Genomic DNA, 20446 nt, shown 5'->3' with positions numbered 1-20446 from the left:
TCATGCTTCTTCCGTACTAAAGTACTCCTCTGTTGAGGTAAAGCATGAGTTTTAATTGGTACTTCCTTCTGAATATTGTGGTTACTTCCCACAACTTGGTTTCGTTCTTCTGATTAATCTTCATCTTGTCTTCGGAATCTTCCAAAATTCGTCGCTTCCTCACACGAATACCATTACCCTCTAGATCTATAACATCAAGTAAGGACTTGATATTGCAACATGCATTTGCATATCAATGTCAAACTTCATGTATGTATCTAGTCAAACATTGAAAATCCAATAAAATCCAAGAAAATTCAGCTTTGTGTTTATAATACACATCATCATAAGCCTGAATATAATAGTTGAGTAAGACATCTCTAGACATCAGGCTGAGATGTGTAGTATATAACACCACATAAGATAGGTTTATATCGTGATACTTACCACGAGTATATGGGATTCTACTATTTGTCTTGACATTTACCTGAATTGCACAATTGCAATGAGATAAACTTGAAACAAAGTGGTCTAGGATGGTTAAGGTTAACCTAATTTTCTTTGGAAGTACTAATTTAACTTCTATCTTGGTTGAGGACTATTTCACATGGTATATCTGGGTTCTAACATTGCTATTCTAAACACATACTATGGAAATATAGCTCCTAAACTTCCAAGTGTTTATATCATAAGCATATGGTCATGATGTGCTTGGCACACTTCCCATATTTTTGGAACACAGTTCTTGCACTATCGTTTCACGTCTAACTTCTTATCAAACTTCTCCTAAGTATTTATGATGTTCTAGTCCATCATATAACGATTCTCAGGTGAATCATATATGATTTCTATCTCTACCATGTAAGTAGACATATATTATTCCTATCTCTTTCTTACCTCCCATGATTGACTCATCATGGTTTATACTACCTTATATGACTTACATTTATCACTTATTATCAAATGTTTCACTTGTCTAGATAATTTTAATTACTCATTACTTAACTTGGTCTACATCTTCTATTAGGATTTCTTAATTATCTTCATCACTTGATTCACTCCTATTACATGTCTGAATAATTCTTACTTAATCATAACTTGAGTTGGTACACACCTTCCAATAGGATAGCTTCCTTATGGTTGTATCCTTTCTTTGGACTACCATGTATTGTATACCAACTGTGATCTACTCATCTATTGTTTTAAGGACTTAATGGTATGCTACATACTTGGGATTAGCTAACTATCTTTACTTAGAAAAGATAGATAAAAAGGTTGACTCAAGTGTGTCAGGATTATTCTCAAGTGAATATCCATCTCAAGTCATAAGAGGTATTTGGTTTAGCTAAACCAACTTCCTATAGACACTACCAATCCTATAGGTCTCCTTTAAAGGGTTTTAATCCTAAGGTCAAAGCATTGGCTCTGATACCAACTGTGGTGACCCGGCATACCACTGCATGGTGTAGTATGCAAGTCTGATATAACACCAATGAAACACCGTTCCACTAGTATTATATCGCTCAGAGTGGTACAACAGAAACATATGCGGGTCCAAGGCATGTCTATAGAATTACAACATCGACTCTTTACAAAAGATCCACACAGACCTCCTACTTTACAATGAGGTAAAACTGCAGATAACTCCAGAAGAACGACTCGTAGTCTAATCCTATCACGAACTCTATTTGTAGAGTGTTTAACTAGCTATAGAGGCTAAGAATAGATTCTAGCTAAATAGGAGCTAGGTTTAGGAAGCTAGTTCCCTTCTATGGCTAAACTAGGTTTTTTCCTTGATGGATGTGATATCTGACTCCTCTGACAGGGTCCTGTATCTTGAAGTAGTTGTTGACTCCTCGGTCTTCGAGTTGCACGGTAGATCCTCCTTCGATGCCTCCATATCTAAGCAGGGGATTTTAGAGTGGGATGAGTACGAGCGTACTCAACAAGTTCATTATAGGAAAGAGGTGTTTAATGCACTAGCTACAGCATTAGACCGTAAAGTCTAATACCAATGCAAGTTTTCATAACCATTTCTTCAAAAGGTTGCTTTTATTCGGAAGAACTATGTCCGTCAGCCTTCACCGGTTTACTAGAACTTCATGGAGCTCCTTTCCGGCCGCGTTCGCAGCTTCCATATCCCGGAACGAGGAGTGACAGGTCACGGTTCTTTACACTCTGCAGAGGTGTGTTGCTTTACCCATAAGAGATCTTAACCTTGGTGCCAACCGAGCCGCGAGCTCGTCCACACTTCCTATGGTGTGAGGCCCGGTATAAGGTCTAGCCAATCATGTTCCTCCGCTACCTCGAACACCCACCCTTTGTTGCATGCCCCGACCCCGGGTCCTCGCCGGTCCCATTATTCCCACTCACGGGTGGACCCCGACCACGACGACAGCTTGGGATCGAACCAAACTCCTTCGCCGGTAGCCGCAACCCATCATAGACCGCAATACCGTGGGGACTTAAGGCTTCCCCAGCCAACCGCTTGCTCTTCGAGCGACAAGTGTCTACGGACTATGCCGTGGGGACTTAAGGCTTCCCCAACCAACCGCTTGCCCTGACAGATACAAGTGTCTACGGTAAAGCGCATCCGTTGATGAACGAGAGGTGGAAACACTTTTGACTATTCCGTCCCACTCCGGATCTTATGGTTAACACGGGTATTACGGCACAAGAATCACTGGCGACATTTGTTGTTTAATCCTAGATGGATATAAACCCTTGCAATGGAACCTCCACCATATCAACACAATCCATGGTTCCATTGCCCACCACATAGTCATATGCATAGTTATGAAAGTAGTGGTTTTGATTTTTATGCAATAGTGGTAACCATAATACTTTGCAAGTAATTTGATAGAAATACTCAAATGACATGGGCAAGTGATGAACTTGCCTTTCTTGACTGCAAGATTACGCAGACAAGGTCTTCGATACGCAATAACTCCAAATTCTGAAATAGCATCATCGTCCGGTAAGGACGATGTTTAAAAGATTGGCAAGGATGCAATAATGCATAAGAATGAGATGCAATCACTCTAAGCGTGACCTAACCCCGATGATTTAGGATTAGTGAGTTGTAATGATTGGTTCAGGGTGTGTTGCACTTTTAGAGTGATTCACTAACAAGGTTCTTATTCAGGTGTGATTACTTGGTATTATAAACAGGTAGTTAATAGAGCATAATAATCAATTGAGCAGACAAAGAGTGATAATTGGCATAATGTTAACAAGTAAAGAACAGTGGTCAGTTTTAGTACTATATGGCATGGTTGATGATTAATTATCATATACTTTAAAAGAATAACTTTGGAAGAACATGTTCTTTAATAAAGAACAAATATGATAATTAGGTTGAGGGGTTCTATGGTTAACTATGGTTCCAATTGGCTCTGGAGTAGATTTTAGATGGATCCAAACAAGGTTGGATTCATCAATACCAAGGGCTTGTAAGGTTGAGTTAAGCCTAAGCATCTTGAGCAATCTATTATAAATAGTTGCTATCAAGGTTGGTATACCTTGCTTAGTGATAGCTGGCTAGGGTTTATAGGTCCTTATAAGCTGGGTTGATGATGATTCCTTATTTTCTTCAAAAGAATAACTTTTGAAGAACATACTTCTTAATTAATAAGAAGTATATCAATTAGGGTTGAAGTGGTCTAGGTTTTACTGTTGGTTCTATTAAGTAAGGAGTAATTGGCTTTTGAATAGGATGGTTGATAAATATCCAATACTAGTAGGGTTTAGTGGAATATGGTTAGGTAATGCTCAGGTTTTGGCATAGTTGCTCCTGAGGTTCATCACATTGGTGTGATGCTAAGTAGGAATGAATATGGATGATGGCTTTGGTAATAGGATCTAGGGTTTACACTTGGTTCACCCTACTTTGATTATCTAGGTTTGATGAAGATGAACACATGGGATATCTATATATTAGTGCTAGGTCTTCTACATTTTATGTGGTCAGGACAGGTATTTACTTGCTACTAGGGTTCTATGCTTTGAACGAAGGTACCATGATCACATGTTCTAACCTAGGGTTTAGGTTAGAAGCAATTTAGGGTTCACATGTAATAATGGAACTAGGGTCTAAATGAATTTAGGGTTTAGGGTTTCACATGAAATGATATGGTTGTATTATCATTCCATGTGGAATTTAGGGTTTGCTATTTATCATTTAATTCTATGATTAATAACTTCATGTTAAAGTTGAAGTTATTGATAACTTGGAAAATAAAATAATATGGAATTTGGTATTTTATTATTTTTAAACAATTTATAATTAAGGTAATTATTATTTAGGGTTTTAAATCCTCCTAATAAGGATTTAACAAGCTGATAGAAAAGGAAAATTAATTTTAATGTTTTCCTTATTTACTTACTGGTTTTTATTTATTTTATGAAGTTTTCCTAATTATTGAATTTTAACTAAATTTAGAATTAAAATTAAAGGCTTAAATATCAAGTATTAAATAATTAAATTTTTATTAAAAATAAAAATTTCATTTTATATTTTTATTGGGTAGAGTTTTCTTTTCTAAGAATTTTAATATCTTATTTATATTTTTTTACTTAATATGAATTTTATATAAATTTGCAAAGTTGCAGTAATTATTGAATTGAAATTTAAAAGGAAATAACTAAATACACCGGCTAACCTACCCACCCGATCACCGACCGGTGGGGCCGCTGCCAGGTCAGCTGCCACGTGTGGCCGACCGAGGTCAAAATAGGTGAGTTGGCCGGGAAGCTCCTGGCCGGCGGGATTCGGCGACGGCGCCGCCGTTCCCGGGCTCGGGCAGACGATTCACTAGCACCAATCGAACAAGCACACCACCGTGAGCAATATGGTACTAGCGCCGCCCCTATTTCATCACCGGAGCAAGCTCAACGGCGAGGTATTGCGGCGGCGGACACGGGCGAGTGGCGTGGCGACGATGCAGGGCGTAATCAAGCGAAGCGAGGGTACTGGGAGGCTCGTGAGCTCACCAGGAACGCAGTGGTGAGGTCGGCGAGGCGAGGGGAGGTCTATGGCGACGGCGAACGGCGACGGTTGATGGTGACCGGCGGGGCAGTGAGGTCGCAATTCGAGGTCCTCGAGGCTTCCCGACAAGCGTGCGTCGACGAGGATGTTCTTCGGGGGCTTGGCGGAGCTCCGGGGCTTCTCAGTGTGGCTCGGCGATGCTTCAATCGACGGCGACGAACAAGACCGGCGAGCTAGGTTTTCCGTCTGTGAGGAATTCGAGCGGAGGAGGAAGGAAACGGAGCTCATTTGTCGACCTGGGTTACTTATAGGGCTCCAGAGGCGAGCCTCGTCACCGCTTGGAGCAAGGGGAGGTCGACAGCACGACGGGGAAGACGAGCACGGCGTCGCCGTGGCCTCCTGCGCACGGAGGGGATGAGGACGACCCCCTCCCATTATTTTTTAACGAAAGGGTATCCAGGCTGCTCATGGGCTGGTGCTTGGGCCGCGTTGGTGGGCTACTGCTGGGTTGCTACGGGCTTGGTTGCTGGGATGCAGCCTGGGCTGCGGTGCAGGTAAGGTCCAGGTAGGTTTTTCCCTCCTCTCTTCTTTTTCTGTTTTATTTTCTGTTTTCAATTCTGTTTTTTTTTATTCTTGTTTTAATTCAAATTTAAATCATGTGATACCATGCAGGTATCAAATAATTTGAATTTCAGTAGGACTATTAAAGGATGAATACTTTCCTGCATTGTTTTTGGGATAAACATTTAATATATGTGAGCTACATTGTAAATTTTTATTAATCATGATTTTATGCACTCATTTTAACTTTCTTTTTCTTGTGTAATCAACTCTGTTTAAAATTATTAGAATTGATAATTCTAGCTCAAGGTATTTCAGGAGTTATCATTAGGGCTTGTTATCTTGTTTGAGGAGTTGGTTGTTCACATATGATTTTATGTGAGCATCAACTATTAGGGTTTTATGATTTCTATTACAACCCCCTTGTAAAGTTAACACTATTATTATATTTGAAAGTATCTAAGGTAGGCATTGTTCCATCATGGTTGATCTTGGTTACAAAGATAAATAGTTGATCACCATGTGTGGGTTTTAACTATAGGACTTATCATTAGATGTCTCTTTTGTTTAGTAATTGAGCATGAGAGTGCAATGCTAGGGTTCTAATGATGTTTACCTAATGGCCATGGGTTTGATTCACAATTATGGTCTAGGTTTATATTGCAATCTCCATAGTGGTGTGTAAACTAGGGTTGAGATACAATTCTAATTTATAGAATTGGGATGACATCATATTACATGTGCTAGGTTTAATCTCCCCAATGCATGGTAAAATGGTTACTTGTTTATTATTTCATGTGCTTCTCTAATTACTAAGGATTTGAGAATTGGTTTTATCTTCTACCAATTAACTTCTATTAGCATTCTCAATTAATCATTAAAGTAACTACAGTGGTTATAGTTCTTTTTATAGTTAACTTTGGTCATATGGATGGATGGTTTCTCACCATTTAGAGTATAGAGTTTAACTCTAAGGTTTTCTTAGGTTGTTTAGTTTCTGAAATATGGATATGGTAGGATTCTTCTTAGAATCACCAAGTGGTTCACAAGTAAAGGTTGAGATATAAGTCTAGGTTTGCTTACTAGTTACCTCCCTATGATTTCATGTGGGGATGATATCTACGAATCATATAAGTGTTAGCATTTGAATTATTCTCCTATTTCTCCAAAGCATGGTCATGGATTAGGCATGATCCACTTGTTCTTAATATCTCTACCTCAAGTTCTTAGGGTTTATGATCATCACTCAATTTATAATGATCAAGGTTTGTATTCCTAGGGATCTCTCATTAAATGAGTTCTCTCTTCCATGATCAAGTATTGTCTTGATCAATCAAGGTATAGCACTTCTAATTTACCTTCTCGTATGGAACTACTATGGTTGTTTCAATAATTTATATCCCAGGAGAATGCCTGAGATATTATGTTAGGGTTCTACTTGATCAATGATGATATAATCATCTGGTATATGGATAGTTCTCTTCCTTATATTCAAGTGTTGCCCCAACTACTTGTGTGTAACACCATAGCTTGGGCTCTCTTATAAAGGGATGGTTATTCTAGGGTTTATGGTGTACTCACAAGATCTCAATAGGTATTTAGTCTAAAACTCCACTTGGCTATCTTGGTTATCTCACCACTCCAAGATGAAATGGTTTACCTAATACTTTAGTTCAAAGTTTATCCTTGATTCTTAAATAGGTAAAGCTAGAATTAGTATGATTGGTCTCTCTCATTTGGGAAGGTCTTTAGTACTAACCTAGGGTTAGGCTCCCTAGAGATTGATGTGATCATCAATATCTAGGTTTAACATAATTAGGTTCTCTCTCTAGGAATTGTCTTGAATAATATTCTAGGGTTCCTCTTAAAGATGATGGTTTGAATACTTGGATGTATATCCAAGGTTCAGTTCAAGGTTTGTTATTGCTTCTATAATAAATAATATAGAGCTCTCACCTCTCTGGTTTTGATGTATAATAATTTGGACTAAAGAAGAATTATATTCCTTAGTTGGATCTCCTTGTCTTGTTTTCAAGATTAAAGTAGAATGAATACCATGAGGTTCATGGTAGGATCAAGGATTAGTTTCAGACATGGAAAAGATAAGTTAGGAATAGTTACTCCTAATTATTGTTACTTGATTTCCAATTAAATGGATGTTCATATGTTGTGGCAAGGATTATCATATTATAATCTTTTATAAGATCAAGCAATTGATCATTGAGTAAAGTGTTGTTGTGTTGATTATTAGTTCCATTTGATCTAACCCCTTAGATCAAATCATCTCTACCCAAAACAATGTTCTAACCAAAGTCACATTGAGGTTTATAGCGCTTGACTTGATGAGCTACTTCAATTCCACCAAGGTCAAGTGAAACTTCAGTTACTGTGACTGTTTTATTTAAAGCGCGAAAATTCCCCAGATTTTCTATGCATGAATGCAATGCACACATCTGTTTCCCCTATTTTTGTAACCCCAATACCTGGGATATTACAAAAAGGGAAGAAGTTGTTGCTCAAGGTGGAAGAAGGGCTATTTATAGTCTAAGGAGAAAAATAACCGTTGGGGAGAAAACCGGGTGTAAATCGCATAAAAAAACGGGCTGAAAATGTGCCCGAGCCGGCTGCCGGGCCGGTTGGCCGAGCTCGGGCCGGGAGACCGGAGGCCTGCCCGGTCCGACCGGCCCAGCAACCGGGCGGGGCGGAAGCAGCGCACATGCGGCGAAAAGGCTCTGGCCGCGCGGGGAAGCGGCCCAGGACGCGTGGGCGGCGGCGGCCCAGCAGCGCTCGGGCGGCGCGGAGGGCAGGCCGCGCGGGGCGCGTCGGGGGCGCGGCCGCGTGGGCCTCCGGACGGAGAGGCGGCCCGGTCAAATCCCGGTTGGACCGGAGGGGCAGCTGGGCTAGGCCGGCGCGTGGGCCGGTGGCCGCCCGGTTCGGTTGGCGCGCGGTGCGGACCGGGTGGGCCGGCGTGCGGCCCGGCAGGCCGGGCGCCAACCGGCAGCCTTCCCCTTTTTTCTTTTCTTTTTCTTTTTCTTCTTTTACCTTTTCTTTAATAACTATTGCTCCCGAACTCCGATTGACATGAAACTAATTTCGTTGGAAAGATAACAACAAATGCTATCCAATAGAAAGTGCAAACTCAAGAAACTGTAGGAGGGGATTTTATCATGAATATAAAAGGGTAGAACCTTATATCATGAATAACCGGTAAAATCACCCAACCTCGAAAACGCAATAGAAGATGCATGCGAACTCCGTTTTCGATGAACTTGGGCTTGTTGTAAAGCTAGCAACAAGCTCAAGAACCTCACATAGAGAAACACCAAGAAGCAATAAGGATATGCAAAGTATGCAAAGGATTGAGCTCCCTAAGACGATGTGATCAAGTTACTCAACCGAAAGCCCCTCTTAATAGTGCGACTATCTATCCTATAATCCGGTCTCCCAACATCCACCTTGAGACCGGTAAAGGAAAACCTAGCAAGGCCATACCTTTGCCTTGCGCATCCCGCTTGATCTTGATGATAACTCTTCAAGCTTCACTCAAGCCGGAATGCCTCACTTGACCGATGTTGCTTCGTGAAGACTAACAAATGCTCCCCCATACACTATGATGGGAAAGCTCCATTGATGCACATCTTCACTAGTCCATTATCACCAAATGGACGGCAAGCTTCAAGCATGTGATTCACTTGAGATGCTCATCTTGAACTTGCCCAACTCAACCTTGTATCTTCTCATACTCACATAAGATAGAGCATGGCTAATATTGAGTTCCACATAAGAACTCCATCTTCATTTCTTCTTATTGATCATATCACATATATGTATCTTCATACCGATGATCTTGATGCCAATACACAAAGAATACCTTTTATCTTCATGGCATCCATACTTGAATCCAACACATGGAGTACAAGTAGTACCTATGGAATATTCCTTCATATAAACTCAATGAAAACATTAGTCCATAGGGGTTGTCATTAATTACCAAAACCACACATAGGGGCAATGTACCCTTACAATCTCCCCCATTTTGGTAATTGATGACAACCACAATAAGAGGGTTTATATAATGAATATTAGTGACAAGTATGCAACTTATCCGAGAATAAGTTGTATACAAGGGGTTGTATTTGATATGGTCAAGTAACACAAAGCTACTAGCCCATATCAAAAACCGGCTCTACTCACACAACTACAACAAATGCAAGAGATGTGAGTAGAACCAATATATATAGAGAAAATTCCCCCACAATGTATGCACGTGTGATGAACATGAATGCATTGCATATATTTTCAAGATTAACCTTTGGGATAGTTTCCACTATATATATACAACCATGCAAGACATATAAATATGGAATGCATGAGAGGCAAAACACTTAAGCACAAACCAAACTTAAGTATAAAACCATTCCCTTAAACCCTATAAACTTCTCCCCCATTGGCATCGATTGTCAAAATGGGTGAAAAATTTAGAAGACCAATATAATGTGAGTTCCTCCCCAAAGGGTGCACTTCTCATAATTTGAGTGGAATCAAGTGCACATATCCAATGATGAATACTTGAAGGAAGTCAAACTATATTGAGGATCAAAGATTGCATAAAGATAACATGGTGAAATGAGCAATCAAAGATCCACTTGGACTAATAAAGATATCATGATAAGAGAGATATAGTGCTCTAAAAATAAGAAAGCTCCCCAAGGTTCGTGCACAATTTATAATGTTTGCATTTGAATACAATATGCACAAACATGGAATCCTTACTCCCTATATATCATTTAGAACACAACAAAGATAAAGAGAATATGCTTATGAAGAACAACTTGAGTCCAACAATTACGAGATATGAGTGCATGAAGAGAAAAAAATAAACCAAGCACTCATAAATCTTCTTTACCAATAACATTAAAATCAAAAGGATAAGGAGATAGTTGGCAAAGAACAAGGATATCAAGGTGATGGATTAACGCTCTTATGTATATGAGTTTCTAAAGTGGACAAAGTGGTCCATAAAGAAACACGCACACACAAGATGTTAACAAAATAGATAAGACAAGATATCCAAGATGAAGTCATAAAATAGACCAAAGGATGTTTGCTTAAGAAGCATATATAGCCAATGGCTCCAATTTTCACTTATGGTATATGAATGAACTTCAACCAAGTTAAACCTCAAAAACATCACAACTAACAATAAGGGAAATAGAGCTAGTTGGAGTGTTTTGAGAAAAGGCAACAAGTATCATAAATATGGATTTATTTCGCAATTTCATCAATATTGCACATAAGAGCTCTTTGAGGAATTGATATGCAATAAATCGCTAGAGGGCATGTGTGGGTAGATGAATCATAAACATGATGTATATATATATTCCCAACATATGCATCTTCTCAAATTACTCAAATGTACAATAAGAAGTTTTACTTTAAAAATGATTTTTCAAGAACCGCAATATTTTCGAAATAAATAATTTCATGCCAAGATACAACCTACAATAGGTTGGATGCTATATGAGAGTGCATGAATAAGATACTTGTTACCGAGATGGCAATGGCTTGATGTAGTAGATAAGAGTTCATCGATCATCCTAGCTTGACTCCAATCCTCATATGGTGACAACACCTTCCTTATAGATGAGACAAGCCTCCATTGCATCTCCAATGTACCTAAAACATCATTCAAGTACATCTTGGTCCCAAACTTATTGGGTCCAACATGGTTAGACTAACCACAATATATAGGACACACTCCACATAAACATGTGCATATTTAGATGAAATTTGAATTTCATGCACATCTTAGCCATTTAGGATTTGATGGAGTATATCCTACATAATGGATCGAAAGAAAGCAAGCATGCTATAAATATAAATAAATTACATATAAGCACGCACAAAGACTTTTAAAGATCCAAGAAAGATATACTTTGGACAAAACACCAAAAGAATTGAATAAGGCATAGAGGTTTCACAAAACAAATTTGTTGTCCAAATTATATCTAAGAAGCAAATCACAAAATATTTGTTCAACAAAGTTCAACAAATGAACTAAGAAGAGACCATTGAGCATAAAGGATGAAATAAAGCAAACATGCTCAAATATTTTATCTCATTCAACAAATAAAGCATAGAAGAAGGAATGAGATAGCAAAACTCCCAAGGGAGCAAGGTTCGAACAAATAAACCAAACCCACTACACTTTTCACAATGGCACAATGTACCGTAAGGAAAAGGTATGTATTCCAAAACAAACACTTAATATGAATCAAGGGGATTTATAAAAAGATTTTTCAAAGGGACAAGGAAGACATATGGGAGCTATAAAGATTTCTTGGAAATAAAATAAGGAAGTAAGAAACAATCCAAGGTGAAGATGATCCAAAAATTCAACCACATACAAGGTTATCAATTGTCAAAGACAATGAGTATATTGGAAATAATTTCCGGTGGAGTATTGACAATGATAGTAAGGATCAACTTCACAATAAAAGGCATAGGATAAGTATATAGAATTAAGCACTATGCACGGATGAAGATTCTTGATAACTTCAACTAGTCACATAATCACGCACGGCAATGATTAGAATAACTTGAAGCAAACGGTGTCCCAAATAAGATATAGAGATATGTATTTGAGGAAAAACCGCACCAAGAATTTCATATTCAAACAAGAGCCCACAAGATGAGTAATAAAGTATTTTTATTGGGAATGGATCTTGTTTGAGCAAACATGCCACCTAGGAACAAGATAATTAAGAGCATCAACTCTAAGTGGCATAACCTCATATGTTCACATTTTCTAGGCTTGTGATATGTACAAAACATATTACTCCCCCATAATGTGATAAAACATTTCTTCTAAATAAGAGGCAACTAAAATTCAACTAGAGATGATTAATGGATATTTAGAATTTGAATTTCTCATGAGTATGACACACCACATAGTGACTAGATAATCTTGCAATATCAATACTAAGTGGTGGTACTCATGTACACACATTTTAAAGAAAGAGAGATGCACAAAGCATATCACTCCCCCAAAATAGGATGTTCCATTAATCACCTCAAAGAGAGCCAAATAAGATATCATCAAGATGCATTAGGCTCAAAACAATACACAAGTATATGATGAGTCAAACAAACATACTTGAATACACAAGATAAGCAAGTAAGACACAACACATACAAACACATATTTGGTACAAAACCAAACATGCAAAGGGGCAAGTAACTTACAATAAATATGATGAGTTGAAGTATAAGTTACCGCAAAGAGGAACATTGGATATAAGTTATAGATGATAATCCATACGACTTGGCTTGGTAAAAATATAATATATGAAGATCCCTTAATTCTTCATGAAATAGCCAAGTCTTCAATGCCCTCCACTTGTACCTATTGATCAAGTTTGAGATTGTTGGTCCCCAACCAAGTTGGGTCCTAAGAGGTTAGTCACAATAGGCTTGGCAACCCAAATGGTTCTTTTCTTGAAACCACTTTGAGTTCCAACAAACTTGGCAAACACATTGCCATCCTTATCCTTCCCTAGAGAATAATCATCATCAACAATTATAGGGTTAGATAAGGTACCACCTAAGCAAGAAGAAGCAAAGTGCCCCTTCTCACGGCATAAGTAGCAAGTGTTCCCCTTTCTCTTCTTTATTGATTTCTTCTCTTGGGGAACAATATCTTGATTCTTCTTGGGAAGTGGCCTATCTTCAACTTGAGGTCGAGCATGAGCTTGACTTTGACCTTGTGGCCGTTTCCCTTGTTGTTTCTCACTCAAGTGCTTCTTCTTCTTCAATGGGCATGATCTAACATGATGCCCTTCAACCTTGCACTTGAAGCAAACCAACTTGGCCGGATCATCGACCTTATCTTGGCCCTTCTTCTTGTTGCTCTTTCTCTTGGACTTGTTCTTGTTATTGGAGTTGAATCCAAGTCCACTATTGTCATTGGGGGATTGTTGCGCACTCAACATCTTGTCAAGTGCGGATTTCCCTTCATGACGCCTTTCCAAGTCTTTCTTCAAAGAAAGGACTTGAGCCTCGAGCTCTTTTATTTCCTCTACATGGTTAGTTGAAATACAAGTACTAGAGGAAGTAGAAGCTTCATTGTTAGAGCAACAAGGCAAAGTGAGTAATCCAACACAAGGTGTATCACTAGTTTGACTAGATGGATTACAAGGACTAACACATGGCAATATAGTATTTGTAGTAGAGATTGTGCTAATGTCCACATGAGGCTCACAAGATATTACCTTAGTGATACTAGCCTCATGAGCTAACTTTAGCCCATCATAGGAAATTAGAATATCATCATGAGAGCTTGAGAGCTTTTTATGACTTTCTTCCAATTCCCTATAATTGCTAGTTAGCAACTCAAGTTGAGCCCTTAGCTCAACATTTTCCTTTAAGGTCGATGCTTCACAAGAATTAGAGTTAGTAGCACAAGCATCATCAATAGATTTTTCATTTTCAAGCTCATAGGATTCAATTTTTTGTGTAAGCATAAAATTAGTATGCTTCTCATCTTTTAGCTCATGCTTGAGGAGAGTGAATCTCATTTCCCCATTTTCAACATGGGACTCCAACTCCACTATGGTTTCCCTATATTTATACAAGGTATCCATAGAGTGTTCGAGATTAGCACGAGCTTCTTTATTACCACGAAGAGAAGCATAAACCATTGCCATATTATGCACCAAGGTATTATATTCTTCATCATTATCATCATCATCGTTCTAATCATTAGAGGATGTGTTAGGAGTCAAAGTAGGAGATAGCTTTGATCCTTTTGCCATAAGGCACATGTGCAAACCGGAGGATGAAGATGAAGATATTCTTGAATCCTCATTCGAAGTCGTGTCTTGATCCATAGAGTGTTCGGTTTCCTCTCGTGTCTTGCTACACGTTGGTGAAGTGGAAGAAGATGATAACTCATCACGACCGGAGGTGGAAGCAACTTGGAGCTCTTCATGATGTGAAGGGGAAGAGAGCTCCTCGGAGTCACCACCGACCAATTGAGAAGTGGATCCACCAAACATTTCCTTAAGCTTGATCCACATCTCATGAGACGATTTTCGCTTTATATATATCAAGAACCTACGAAAATCGGGTCTCAAAGAGAATAAAAGCTCATTAGATACTTGAGCTTCAAGATGTAAGTTTTTCTCATCCTCTAAAGATAGATTTTGAGAATCCATCGGAGGAGAAAAACCGACATCTAGAAATTGCTCTATATGTGGACACAAGGTCCGAAGCTTACAAAGCAAGCAATTTCTCCACAAGAGATAATTTGTGCCATTAAAGACAATTGTGTCATTGTGCACTATACTAGACGACATCTTTACTCTCAAGGCGGTGAAGCCTTAAACAAGGAGAGACCTTGCTCTGATACCAATTGAAAGATCGAGATGTCGCCTAGAGGGGGGGGTGAATAGGCAATTACAAACTCTTGCGGATTTGTCTTGTAAGAATGCGGAATTAAACTATCGTTTAGTTTACAAGCACAAACCCTAAATATGCTAAGCTCAACTAAGTATAACAATAGCAACTAGAGCTAAGCAAGATAGGCACAAGATATATGTAGCACAAGTGATAGCAAGATATATGTACTTCAACCACGATGGCTATCACAAGGAAAGAGAGCTCGGGTATAGAAATAACCGAGGCACGCGGAGATGAGGATGTATTCCCGTGTTCCCTTGCTTTGCAACAAGGTACGTCACGTTTGGAGGAGTGGAGGTCCCACGAAGGATTCCCCGCGCCACGAAGGCTCACCCTATTCTCCGAACCACACCCACGAAGGATAATGGCCCTTTCCTTATGGTTAGCTTTTCCTCCGCTCCGGAGATGGCAAGCTCCACAACCACTTCACAAGCTCCACGAAGGAGAAGCCCGGGCCCCTTCAGAATCTTCCACGAAGAGATCACCGGGACACCAACCAAGCCAACTAGGAGGTCACCTTCCAAGAGTAACAAGCTCACGGTTTCTCACTCGAACAAATCATGGTGGAGAGCTCAACACTATGCAATGATGCAAAGCAAGAACACCGGAGGTGTTCAAGTCCTTCACACTCAAATCCCACCAAAGCAACGAATGCTAGGATGAGATTGGAGAGGAAGAACAAGGGGGAAAGTCAACCAAAGACTCCAAGATCTAGATCCCAAGAGATTCCCTCACATAGAGAAGAAATGGTTTGGTGGAAGTGTAGATCTAGATCTCCTCTCTCAAATCCTCAAGTATGAGCAAGAATGGTTGGAGGAATCAAGGGAGAGAGCAACTTCTTCAAATGCAACAATGGAGGTGAGAGAAAAGGGAAGAAGTTGTTGCTCAAGGTGGAAGAAGGGCTATTTATAGTCTAAGGAGAAAAATAACCGTTGGGGAGAAAACCGGGTGAAAATCGCATAAAAAAACGGGCTGAAAATGTGCCCAGGCCGGCTGCCAGGCCGGTTGACCGGAGCCTGGGCTGGGGAGACCGGAGGCCTGCCCGGTCCGACCGGCCCAAAGAACCGGGCGGGGCGGAAGCAGCGCACATGCGGCGAAAAGGCTCTGGCCGCGGGGGGAAGCGGCCCAGGCCGCGTGGGCGGCGGCGGCCCGAGCAGCGCCGGGCGGCGCGGAGGGCGGCCGCGCGGGCGCGCGTCGGGGGCGCAGCCGCGTGGGCCTCCGGACGGAGAGGCGGCCCGGTCAAATCCCGGTCGGACCGGAGGAGCAGCTGGGCTAGGCCGGCGCGTGGGCCGGTGGCCGCCCGGTCCGGTTGGCGCCCGGTGCGGACCGGGTGGGCCGGCGTGCGGCCCGGCAGGCCGGGCGGCAACCGGCAGCCTTCCCCTTTTTTTCTTTTCTTTTCTTTTTCTTTTTCTTCTTTTACCTTTTCTTTAATAACTATTGCTCCCGAACTCCGATTGACATGAAACTAATTTCGTTGGAAAGATAACAACAAATGCTATCCAATAGAAAGTGCAAACTCAAGAAACTGTAGGAGGGGATTTTATCATGAATATAAAAGGGTAGAACCTTATATCATGAATAACCGGTAAAATCACCCAACCTCGAAAACGCAATAGAAGATGCATGCGAACTCCGTTTTCGATGAACTTGGGCTTGTTGTAAAGCTAGCAACAAGCTCAAGAACCTCACATAGAGAAACACCAAGAAGCAATAAGGATATGCAAAGTATGCAAAGGATTGAGCTCCCTAAGACGATGTGATCAAGTTACTCAACCGAAAGCCCCTCTTAATAGTGCGGCTATCTATCCTATAATCCGGTCTCCCAACATCCACCTTGAGACCGGTAAAAGGAAAACCTAGCAAGGCCATACCTTTGCCTTGCGCATCCCGCTTGATCTTGATGATAACTCTTCAAGCTTCACTCAAGCCGGAATGCCTCACTTGACCGATGTTGCTTCGTGAAGACTAACAAATGCTCCCCCATACACTATGATGGGAAAGCTCCATTGATGCACATCTTCACTAGTCCATTATCACCAAATGGACGGCAAGCTTCAAGCATGTGATTCACTTGAGATGCTCATCTTGAACTTGCCCAACTCAACCTTGTATCTTCTCATACTCACATAAGATAGAGCATGGCTAATATTGAGTTCCACATAAGAACTCCATCTTCATTTCTTCTTATTGATCATATCACATATATGTATCTTCATACCGATGATCTTGATGCCAATACACAAAGAATACCTTTTATCTTCATGGCATCCATACTTGAATCCAACACATGGAGTACAAGTAGTACCTATGGAATATTCCTTCATATAAACTCAATGAAAACATTAGTCCATAGGGGTTGTCATTAATTACCAAAACCACACATAGGGGCAATGTACCCTTACACTCTGGCCCCAGCGCCTCCCGGAGGAAGCTCCAGAGGAAACGGGCCGCAGGGCAAGAGAACATTATGTGGGCCGTCGTCTCCAGGATCGCACACAATGGACAAAGCCCGTCGCCCGGCCCGTGCCTCTTCGCAACCTCCACCCCAGAGGGGAGGCGATCCCTAAGCAACTGCCATAGAAAAATCTTCGTCTTAAGCGGGATAGGCTCTTTAAAAAGAGGGGTCGTCCAGAGCAGCAGGGGGCCCTAAACAAGGCCCTATAGGCAGTCCACACGGAAAACGAACCGGAAGGCGTCAAGCGCCAAGAGGGCGAATCTAGTCCTCCCGGCAGAACGTCAGGGAGGAGGTTCCGCAGCAGGGCCAGACTCAGGGCCTCTCCATGGGTAAGGCCGCGACGGAACCGGATGTCCCAGCCCTCCTGGGCAGCGTCGGCGACAAGAATAGGGGGGTCGGCGCAAATGGCGAAAAGGTCCGGGAAGTCAAGGCAAATGGGGCGAACGCCCAGCCACGGATCAAGCCAGAACATGGTCCCTCTACCATCGCCTATGGAGAGGGATAGTCCTGCTCTAATCTCATGCTTAATGTCCTGGAGGGCCCTCCAAAACTGAGAACCCTCCCGGCGGTCACAAGCAAGAAGTGGCCGGCCCCGCAGGTATTTAGCCTTAACTAACTTAAGCCACAGACCCCCGTCATCAGAAAGGATCCTCCAAACCCATTTCAGCATGAGGGCCACATTCATGTGACGAGAGGAGATAATCCCTATGCCCCCAAGATCCTTGGGGGCGCACACATCGGCCGATTTGACCATGTGGTATTTTTGACGGCCTGTCATGTCCTGCCAAAAGAAGCGAGAGAGCTCTTTGTCGAAGGCCGCATATACCCCTTCAGGAAGGATGTACATGCCCATGATATACATGGGAAGACTAGACAGGCACGAATCAATGAGGATCGTCTTGCTACCCTTGGAGGTGAACCGTCGGCACCACGGTTCAGCCTTCGCTCTAACTCTATCAAATTTTAACCATGGATATTTTTGAAGCTTGCTTAGATGGTTGCTAAAATTGCTTCTTCACCATTTTTTGTTAGGGGAATAGTTGTGGGCGGCCCTAGCTGGCGCTCGATCGCCAGGTTTAAAGCGAGCGATCGGTTTCCGACAGTCCAATTAGGGAAAGCCGTGTTAGCAACTCTAAATCCGTATTTGAAAATTTAAAATGTTTTATCTCACAAACGACAACTCCGATTTAAGATCTCATTTTCACCAATAAATCCGTCTCGACGAGATCTTCAAAACTAGCACCCATGTTGATATGTTTCGAGAAACTTTTTTTCGGGCTAAAAGTTATCAACCCTCTCTATCTGAATAATCAACCCATCCGTACTTGAGTGATCAATGGTAAATGTATAAAATTATCAACCTGGTGCAGGCTATTGAGAGAAAGTTCTGCATGCATGCACAAATAGACGAATCTGCTGATGTCAGCGGAATCTTTTTCAAATTTGTAAATTCAAAATATTTTATCTCACAAACGACAACTCCGATTTAAGATCTGTTTTCACCAATAAATCCGTCTCAACGAGATCTTCAAAACTAGCACCCATGTTGATATGTTTCGAGAAACTTTTTTTCGGGCTAAAAGTTATCAACCCTCTCTATCTGAATAATCAACCCCTCCGTACTTGAGTGATCAACGGTAAATGTAAAAAATTATCAACCTGGTGTAGGCTACTAAGAGAAAGTTCTGCATGCATGCACAAAAAGACAAATCCGCTGATGTCAGCGGAATCTTTTTCAAATTTGAAAATTCAAAATGTTTTAACTTTCAAACGACAACTCCAAATTAAGATTCGCTTTCACCAATAAATCCGTCTCGACGAGATCTTCAAAACTAGCACCCATGTTGATATGTTTCGAGAAACTTTTTTTCGGGCTAAAAGTTATCAACTCTCTCTATCTGAATAATCAACCCCTCCGTACTTGAGTGATCAACGGTGAATGTATAAAATTATCAACCTGGTGCAGGCTATTGAGGGAAAAGTTCTGCATGCATGCACAAATAGACGAATCTGCTGATGTCAGCGAAATCATTTCCAAATTTGTAAATTCAAAACGTTTTAACTTTCAAACGACAACTCCAAATTAAGATTCGGTTTCACCAATAAATCCGTCTCGATGAGATCTTCAAAACTAGCACCCATGTTGATATGTTTCGAGAAAACTTTTTTTCGGGCTAAAATTTATCAACCCTCTCTATCTGAATAATCAACCCCTCCGTACTTGAGTGATCAACGGTAAATGTAAAAAAATTATCAACCCCAAAGTTAATTTTATTTGAAAGAGTTTAGCGATTTTTTTAGTTTAGAAGCTATCAACCCAGTGTCCTGTTATTTATCAACAGTAAATATAAATAACTACCAACCCTAAAAATCTAATTTTATTTTGAATATTTTGGCGACTCTTTTTAGTTTACAAGTTATCAACCCGGTGCTCCGTTATTTATCAATGGTAATTATAAATAACTACCAACCCTAAAAAGTATTCCATTTAGAATATTTTAGCGAACATTTTTTTATTTTACAAGCTATCAACCCGGTGTCTCGTTATTTATCAATGATAAATATAAAAATAAATAATAACCCTAAAAAGTATTTCATTTAGAATATTTTAGCCACTCTCTTTTAGTTTAGAAGCTATCAACTCGGTGACCCTCTATTTATCAATGGTAAATATAAATAAATATCAACCCTACAAATTTAATTTAATTTAAAATATGTAGGGACTCTTTTTTTGTTTACAAGTTATCAACCCGGTGCCCCGTTATTTATCAACGGTAAATATAAATAACTAGCAACCCTAAAAAGTAATTTTCATTAAGAATTTTTGAGCAACTTTTGTTAGATTACAACTTAAAACAATACTTAATTTGAGTAGCAAGTGGTAGTTCATTTGAGTTGCAAGTGGATCTTCCCACCCGTTATTTTCCCCCTTAAATACCACTGCCCGAAAAAGGGAATTGCAAAAGGACCCCATTAAATCTGAATTACCATACGAAAAAAACCCA

This window comes from Lolium rigidum, chromosome 1, assembly GCF_022539505.1.
Source record: "Lolium rigidum isolate FL_2022 chromosome 1, APGP_CSIRO_Lrig_0.1, whole genome shotgun sequence".
Lineage (NCBI taxonomy): Eukaryota > Viridiplantae > Streptophyta > Magnoliopsida > Poales > Poaceae > Lolium > Lolium rigidum.
The sequence above is the reverse complement of the archived record's forward strand: the minus strand, read 5'-3'. Positions refer to the sequence as shown.